Source organism: Adiantum capillus-veneris, chromosome 23 (genome assembly GCF_014529385.1).
Source record: "Adiantum capillus-veneris isolate H3 chromosome 23, ASM1452938v2, whole genome shotgun sequence".
NCBI lineage: Eukaryota > Viridiplantae > Streptophyta > Polypodiopsida > Polypodiales > Pteridaceae > Adiantum > Adiantum capillus-veneris.
The window spans coordinates 1,198,864-1,207,717 of NC_140953.1; the positions used below are offsets into that span (position 1 = coordinate 1,198,864).

Sequence of the window (8,854 nt, forward strand, 5' to 3'; positions counted from 1 at the left end):
GAGAACCAATATCTATTTTAGATCCGTCACGAATAAGCAAGACTCGACCCATGGATACTTTTGTGTCAGATCCCCGTGTATTTAAATTTGAGGGAAAATGACGAACATCGTGGAATCTTCCCGGTTGTACTCGTAGTTGTTTTCCTCCAATATCAATAATTGCGTATCCACCAATTCTGACTCTCCCTTCCATTTTTCCATATTTCCTCCCCCCGAGAAAGAAAAAAATTCGTTCACAAAGCGAGTTGATTCGTTTCCAAATTTTACAACTCGAATAAGTATCTCGGTCACGTGCAAATACTGTCAAGTTTTTTGATTGTTGCTTCTTTCATGAAATCAAAATTATTGAGTCTCTTTTTCTTTTTTACTCAAAAATCAATTATTTTGTCTGCATACATTCCATCTAGTAATGCTCTTACACTTCCCCCCCCCCCCCCCCGTCGGGAAGTAGCAACAAATTAAATTTGGAGTTGACTACGTCTGTGAAACTTTCAAACGAATACGCTTGGATTATTCCTTCGTGTCCATTAATAGCTTCTTGTTGCACTGGATCGTTATCATTCTTTTTTCCAAGAGTTGCAAGGGGTTTCCATCGCCTGTGCGCATTGCTCAACGTTTTTTCATTAGCTACTTCTACGTTTGTGTCACTTGCCATATTTCAGGAACAATTTGTGAAAAACCCGATTCAGCAATATTTATGGATTTGGATACCGAGAAGTACTTTTTGCGTAGAAATAGGCTTTTTAGTCGATTCACTTACTTTAGTAATGTCACTACTGGTTACCACTGTAGGCGTGTTAGTTATGATTTATAGCGATAGTTATATGTGTTATGACCGGGGATATACCAGGTTTTATGCTTATTTGAGTTTGTTTACCGCGTCAATGTTAGGGTCAGTTCTCAGCCCCAACTTAATACAGCTTTACGTGTTTTGGGAGTTAGTTGGAATGTGTTCCTATCTATTAGTAGGTTTTTGGTTTGCTAGGTCAAGTGCCGCAAATGCTTGTCAAAAAGCTTTTGTTACCAACCGCATAGGAGATTTTGGATTACTTTTAGGTATTCTAGGTATTTACTGGACAACTGGTAGTTTCGAGATTTCCGAATTGTGTGATTGATTTGCCAAATTAAAGGAAATTGGATTTTCCAATCCAATCTTGACAAATATCATTGCTTCTTTACTCCTTGCAGGTCCAGTTGCTAAATCTGCTCAATTTCCGCTTCACGTATGGCTGCCAGATGCAATGGAGGGACCCACGCCCATATCGGCCCTTATTCACGCAGCTACTATGGTAGCTGCCGGGATTTTTTTCATTGCCCGAATTTATGGTCTAATTTCTACGCTTCCCTTAGTGATGCAAGCCAGCTCTTGGCTTGGTGGAGCAACGGCTTTGCTGGGTGCCACATTAGCTCTTGCACAAAGAGATCTAAAAAAGGGTCTTGCTTATTCCACCATGTCTCAGTTGGGATATATGGTTTCAGCCCTAGGCATCGGCGCTTACCAATCTGCTCTCTTCCATCTCGTGACGCATGCCTATTCAAAAGCTTTATTATTTCTCGGAGCCGGTTCAATAATTCACTCAATTGAAAAAGTTGTTGGATATTCACCTAACAGGAGTCAAAACATGTTTTTCATGGGTGGCTTACGTAAGTACATGCCAATTACTGGAACTACTTTTCTTCCGGGTACCCTTTCTCTATCTTGAATACCGCCCTTAGCCTGTTTTTGGTCCAAAGATGAGATTATTCACGAAAGTTGGTTAAGTTCTCTTCCACTTGGAATTCTAGCTTCTGGCACAGCAGGTCTTACGGTGTTTTATATGTTTCGTATCTATCTCCTTACTTTCGAGGGGGATTTTTGCACTATTAAAACGGATTGGGTTGACTTTAACCATTTTGCGCCATTGTCCATAAGTATGTGGGGTGAAACTGAAGGAAATCTTTCACTAAATCAAATTAATCAAAATGTTGCATCGGTACGATTGGGAATAACAAAAAACAAAGGGTTTTCGTCATCATATCTAGCAAACCCAAATGGAATTACTAACGTCCATTACGATCAGAGCTTGCCGAAGCCTAAAGAATCATCTTCTGCCATGACATTTTCTCTAGTGATGCTTGCAATACCCACTACATTAGTAGGACTACTGGGAATTAATCTCATAGGAGAAACTGCCGATTTTGAATTATCCCCGGAGTGGTTAATTAATCCAGTTCACTTTTTCGAACTTAGTAAATCTTTCAATATTTATATAAAAATATTGCTAAACTCGCGTAGCTCACTTATTTTATCTTTTTTTGGAATATTTTTTTCCTTCATTATTTACAAAAAAAGTTATAAATATTTTTATATTACTAAAAAATTAGTTGGATTTACCAAATTAGTTAGTAAATTTGGGTTGCTTGTTCAATCTTGGTCACTAAATCGGGGTTATATTGATTACTATTATGATATATGCTTTGTGCGTAATCTAAGATCTTTAAGTAAGTCACTTTCAGATTTTGATCGTTACGGAATCGACGGTTTTGTCAACGTAATCGGAGCCTTAAATTTTTTTGGAGGAGAGTTTATACGTTACGGAGAAAATGGTAGGATATCTTATTACTTATTCATAATTATTTTTGGAGCTATTTTATCATCAGTACTAATCTTCATCTTTTTTCCTTTTCCATAAACTGCTACTTTCGTTTCACGAAACTCCAATTCGCGTTCATTTCTCCCGACTATTTTTCATCTTCCCCATATTTCTAATTCTATTTTGCTTCCTCTATTCCCCCTAATTCTAGTCCTCAAAATAACGTGGAGGAAGAATCCCGCAACTATTCTACTACGCCTCCCGGAAGGGGGGAATAGAAACCACTCATTGGTGATTGATCAATACGAATCTTGGGAGGGGCTTGCCAAGTTGATCTTGACCTGGTCTCGGCCGGTTGACCCCCCCCCCCCCCACCCTCCCACGCCCATGATTTGGGGGCCCCTCCATTCGAATGGGATTGCTATCTGTTAACCCTCACGGCACACGGACACCTGATCACCTACGACGGACATGTATTATGTATTTGGTAGAGTCAGGTACCGGGCTTGTCGGACCAATAGGGAAAGGTAGAGTGATCGCCGATGAGAGGCGCACTTTAACTTGGACATTCAAGGGATTAGTTGGTTAAGCATGGGCGCCCAAGTGTGAATGGGGTGAGCTCCTATAAAAGCCAACTAAACCTAATTTTTACTCATTCTCTCATTTGTGCAATTGAAGAGTGCTCTTGCTCCATCTCCATCTTCTTCTTCTTCTTCACCTCCTTGTGTGTGTGTGTGAGAGAGAGAGAGAGAGAGGGAGAGTGTGTGTGCGATCGAGCATTACGAAGGCACGACGGCGGCGAAGCGGTTGAGCGCGGCACGACTGCAGCTTCTTCTTCATCGCGGCGAGGAATCCACCACGAAGGCGAGCGTAGAGCGGTGAGTGACACACCCTTTGTTTTCTTGAGCTTGCTAGTTTAGGCTTGTTGTGTGCTTGGAGCCGTTTGTGGCTCGCATACGGTGTATTGGCAAGTCCCTTGCTTCGACAGTGCGGCAAGGAGCGCACATTTTTGGCGCCGCTGCCGGGGATATGCCCTACACTAAGCTCGGTTAGCACTTTACGCTTCCTTGTGGTGCAATTTGTATCATAGGAAAGGCAGGGAAGGGGTGTGTGGAGATTTCTGTTTTTTGCGTTTTCTACATTTGCTGTCAAGTTTCAATTTCTGCTATTGTCTGCGTTTTTCAATTTCTGCAATTTCAAGTTCGGCGTTTTCAATTTCTGTCAAGTTCTGCATTTTCTGCGTTTTTCTGCATTTTCTGCATTTTTTTTGCGGGTTTTCTGCATTTTCTGCAATTTCTGTCAGTTTTCTGCAATTTCTGCTATTTCGGAAATAAAAAACGCGAGTGAGTGGGCGGCGAAATTTTTCGAAAATAAAAAACGTGTCTCTTAAAACGTACGGGTTGGTTTGTATAAAAGGTAGATCGGGATCATTTTCCCAAGCCCAAGCCCAAGCCCAAGCCCAAGCCCAGGCCTCAGTCCTCAGTCTTATGATATATACTAGACTCACTCTTATATATATACCCTACTCCCTCAAGAGAGAATGAGAGCATGTGGGACAAGTCCTCCACTCTCCTCCTTTCTCTTCCCACTTGCACCCTTAGACTTTCTAGTTTGGGCCTAGTTTCCTACTGGAAATTGACAGTTTTAGGGATTCCGAGGGCATAGAGTGACCAAACGGAGGGCTGTAAAGCACGGCACGACCCTCTGACCGATACGCTCGTTTTGAGCTATCACACGGCCCATTCCACGACACGCTCAAAAAAATCTAGCAAAAAAACAAACAAAAAACACGCTAAAAACTAGTCACAAGGCCTCCTAGAACACCTTTTTGACACCTTAGGGTATCAAAAGCACATGCACTTACGCTCTGGGCGAGTGCTAGAACACGAGCATATTGAGGGTGCCTCTGTTCATACGGATACCCATTACCCATCCACGATAAGCTCTAGACCCTCAGCGAGGACACAAGGTAGCACCACCCAAGACCCTAAACTAGCCGCTAGTGATTCCTCCTCCGACTCAGAAATCATGGAAGCATACCCTACCCAAAACACTGTGAGAGAAGGCCATGCACCTCCCGAAGCTCCACAGCCTAGTACTAGTATGTTTAGCCGTTTCATGGAAACATTAGGTAGAGCTACTCGCTCGGAACCTGATGCAAATGGAGCACACGAAGAGGATGGGTTGGACTCTGACACACCTCTACGATACCCCATTGAGTTAAATAGTGCCTATGGAAAAGTGCTATATAACGCCTTATTGGACACGGGTGCTAAATACAATCTGCTATCCTATGGGGTGTGGTGTCAGTTAGGGAAGCCACCTCTATCTGAGAGTATTATCCAAGTCAAGGGTGTCAACAAGAAAAAAACTGCGGTTTTTGGAATCTGGCACACTTCTGTCAGTTATGACAATGGGTTGGTAGCTCAAGACTTTTTGGTCATGCCTACTGGAACTATGGAGGGTAATATAAACCTAGGCCGCACGTGGATGATAGCCACCAAATGCACTATTGATTGCGGGACTGGGGGTGTTACAACGCAAAAACCAACTCTTAGCCCTACCACTCAAACCATAGTCCCTGAGATATTGCCCAAGGAAATAAAACCCAAGACATTGCATGTCCAGGAGGTTGAACCATACGTCCCCATAGCCCAACTCTCTAGAGCTTCAACTGATGTAGTTGAAAGAAAGCTTGAGACACACAAGAACCATCCTAATATAACAGAGAAAACATACAAGTGGGTCCCTAAAGCTTCCTTAGCGACCATAGCTAGTGCTAAAAAACAGAAGCCTTGTAAGAAACGTACCAATCACTCCAAGAAATGTAAAGAAACGCTGCGTTGGATTCCTAAACGACTATTGGAAGCCCAAGGATACTATCAAGGAAATGATCAAATCTGGGTGCCCAAACGTAAAGTGTACTCTTACCTGTCACCTGGCCCATGTAAACCCAATCCTGTGGCTCCAAAACAAATTGAAAATCGCGGAAAGGAAAAAATCATGGAATGTTACACACCCGTTCTAGAGCTAGTTTGGGTACCAAAGAAAGAACGATTTGTTCCACCTAGCTCAGGAAGGGGGGAGTCCCATGAAGATTCTAGCTCCTCATGTAATACATCCATAGAGGTAAAAGCTTCTACACAGCCTCCATCTATAGTAGTGGACCTCCATGAAGCTACAAAAGAATCCACACCTCCCAGTGTTCAAGAATCACCTGATGAACCACTTCAAGTTCGATCCTGGGAGAGTACCTTACCACCCTTGCAACTTGACGAGGCACCTAGGGTAATAGAAAACTACTGGCAAAAATCCTCACCTATTACCAACTGGAACAATTGGTTTCAAAGGGTGACAAGCTCATTTCAAACGGTATGATCTACCCAAGGAAGGGGGGAGTGTTTGCTGACAGTCATTATTCACTTGTTTCCCTCTCAACCTTTTTCCCTGACCTCTCAATTCCAATCTTAGGGAATGTACATATAAAGCTTTATACTCACAAAAAAAAAAAAAAAAAGAGCAAGAGCAATTAGCAAACGAGTATGCACATTAAAAGTCAAAACATTGACTCAGACCTACACATGTCACATCTGGTACAGTGAAACAGAAACCTATGCCATAAAACACCTTTGATCCTCATCACTTGAGTGATGGAGGGTAGGTAAGATTAGTACGATAGAGTGTTTCTGTTTTAGAGTTGAGTGATTAGCAAAGTTTTCTTTTCCCACTGATGTGCCTCCTGGAGGTATTCCTTTTGTTTCCTAGTGTGTACAGGAGCGTGTTGCTATTGATAGGATTTGGACCTTCATGGAACCTTCAAATCAAGCACGACCATCGACACAAACAGGTGTTTCTTGTCCATTAGCATTGCCCTTATCTTTTGTGCATCCATGTTTGTCTGCTTTGATTGTGATTGGTAGCATACTATTCAGCGCATTGGCTTAGTATCCAACATTTAATTCAATGCAATCTTTTGTCATAATCACTTGTTTAGGTGTAAAAATCAAGCAGTCCGACTAAGCTAGTTTGACCAAGCTAGGTATTAGGAATCTTCTCTTAATACCATGGGGAATGCCTTCCTAATAAACAATGGTTACTTAGGTTCTTAATCCGATTTAGGTAGCATTGTATGAAATGTACTAGGGCTTTCTAGTGGGCTTAACCCTATTGACCTTTAGCGTAAGTATTATAAAGGGAGTTTACTAATGTGATGAGCCTGGGGAATGTAACAGTGTTATATGACCTCCCAAAGTTACAAAATTAAAATGATGAAAATGAACAAACAAAAAATCAAAGTGCCACAATGTAAAATTTTAAGCTGGAAGAGAAATCTCAGCTTGATTTGGTACTTCACTCACATGTATTGCCTATGGTACTAGAGCCCTAGAGGTTCCCAGTGTGGGCGCTTTTCCTTGAAAAGCAAAAAACCCAAGGCATACAAAATAAGCACACACATCATAATTGAATCATTGTGAAAAGACTTTGGGGGGTCAAAGAAAAAGTAATCAGTCAGGTGATGATTTCATGAGAAATTCCTTTTATGGTAGCTTAACTACAAGGTTTTCTAGATATAGCCTCTAGTCAGCCCTTGAACATGAATACTTGGCTCTCGCGATTAAACAACTTAATTGACCACTGAAAATTAAGAAGCTTACCCATGGTATTAATATTCGATCTCTAGTGCTTTTCGACCGTCAAATTAGCGACCCCAGACTTGTTTAATTTTTTGCCTTTACATCAGTTTATGCCTTTGATTACATTGCAATTTAATGTTCATTGCTAACAAATTGTTTGAAATTCTTTTACCAATCAATGTGTCTACCTAAAACTGCATATGCTTTTTAAGAGAATGCCATTACTGTGCCAATGTTGTTTGATTTTGCAGTGACTGAAGAAGGCTAAGGACATTCATCTCAAATGCTCTTCCACCTCGACGAACCAGCTTCAACTCAATAGCTTCCGAGGACGGAATCTACATCAGGAAGGGGGGCATGTTAACCCTCACGGCACACGGACACCTGATCACCTACGACGGACATGTATTATGTATTTGGTAGAGTCAGGTACCGGGCTTGTCGGACCAATAGGGAAAGGTAGAGTGATCGCCGATGAGAGGCGCACTTTAACTTGGACATTCAAGGGATTAGTTGGTTAAGCATGGGCGCCCAAGTGTGAATGGGGTGAGCTCCTATAAAAGCCAACTAAACCTAATTTTTACTCATTCTCTCATTTGTGCAATTGAAGAGTGCTCTTGCTCCATCTCCATCTTCTTCTTCTTCTTCACCTCCTTGTGTGTGTGTGTGAGAGAGAGAGAGAGAGAGAGGGAGAGTGTGTGTGCGATCGAGCATTACGAAGGCACGACGGCGGCGAAGCGGTTGAGCGCGGCACGACTGCAGCTTCTTCTTCATCGCGGCGAGGAATCCACCACGAAGGCGAGCGTAGAGCGGTGAGTGACACACCCTTTGTTTTCTTGAGCTTGCTAGTTTAGGCTTGTTGTGTGCTTGGAGCCGTTTGTGGCTCGCATACGGTGTATTGGCAAGTCCCTTGCTTCGACAGTGCGGCAAGGAGCGCACACTATCACCACTACCCCCCCCCTATAATGGGGGCTAGGGAGTACGCAAAGTTTTTGCAATGGCAAAGAAAGCTTAACTCCTTCCAGATTTGGAATTGGCTTCTGGAAAAAAGGTATTCAAGCAAGTGTGTATGGGACTGAATCCCCTACCATTTTCCCCGGTAGCTCAGCGGTAGAGCGGTCGGCTGTTAACCGATTGGTCGTAGGTTCGAATCCTATCCGGGGAGATCCGTATCTACGTCAAGAATTTCCACTAATACTAATTAGGATTAGGAGAGCTGTATTTCACATCACACATATGCCAAATCAAGTCGGCGTGACCCACCAACCACTGAATGGTTTGCTATCGCGCTATTTTAGGCCTCGACACCAACGAATGGAAACGAGAATATTGGCACGTTCCGTTCTCCCCCCCCCCACTTGACTAATTTAATTGGCCCATTCCAGTCATTCGATACACCGGATTGATTTAAAGTGGAAATTCTTAGATTTCGACGCCTCAATGAGATCCTTGGAGCTACTTGGGGAGGGTGAGGGGGGGGGGAATCCAAAATCTTATCGAGGATAGTTATTGGGAAGACAAAGAATTGTCTTCGTTCGCATAATTCCTGCGGAATAACCTATATCACTCCTTCCAATCCTACCTCTCAGTGGAGAGACTCCTAATTCCTATAGTAACTGTTCTCCAACTTCTTTTCTTTTTGAAATG

General features: G+C 42.6%; 1 non-coding gene across 1 annotated transcript; it reads left to right on the forward strand.

Moving 5' to 3' along the window:
- Positions 1-8,300: 8,300 nt before the first annotated feature.
- TRNAN-GUU (transfer RNA asparagine (anticodon GUU)) lies at positions 8,301-8,372 on the forward strand. Its single transcript has one exon. It is a non-coding gene; the product is annotated as a tRNA-Asn (tRNA).
- The last annotated feature ends 482 nt before the right edge of the window (positions 8,373-8,854 follow it).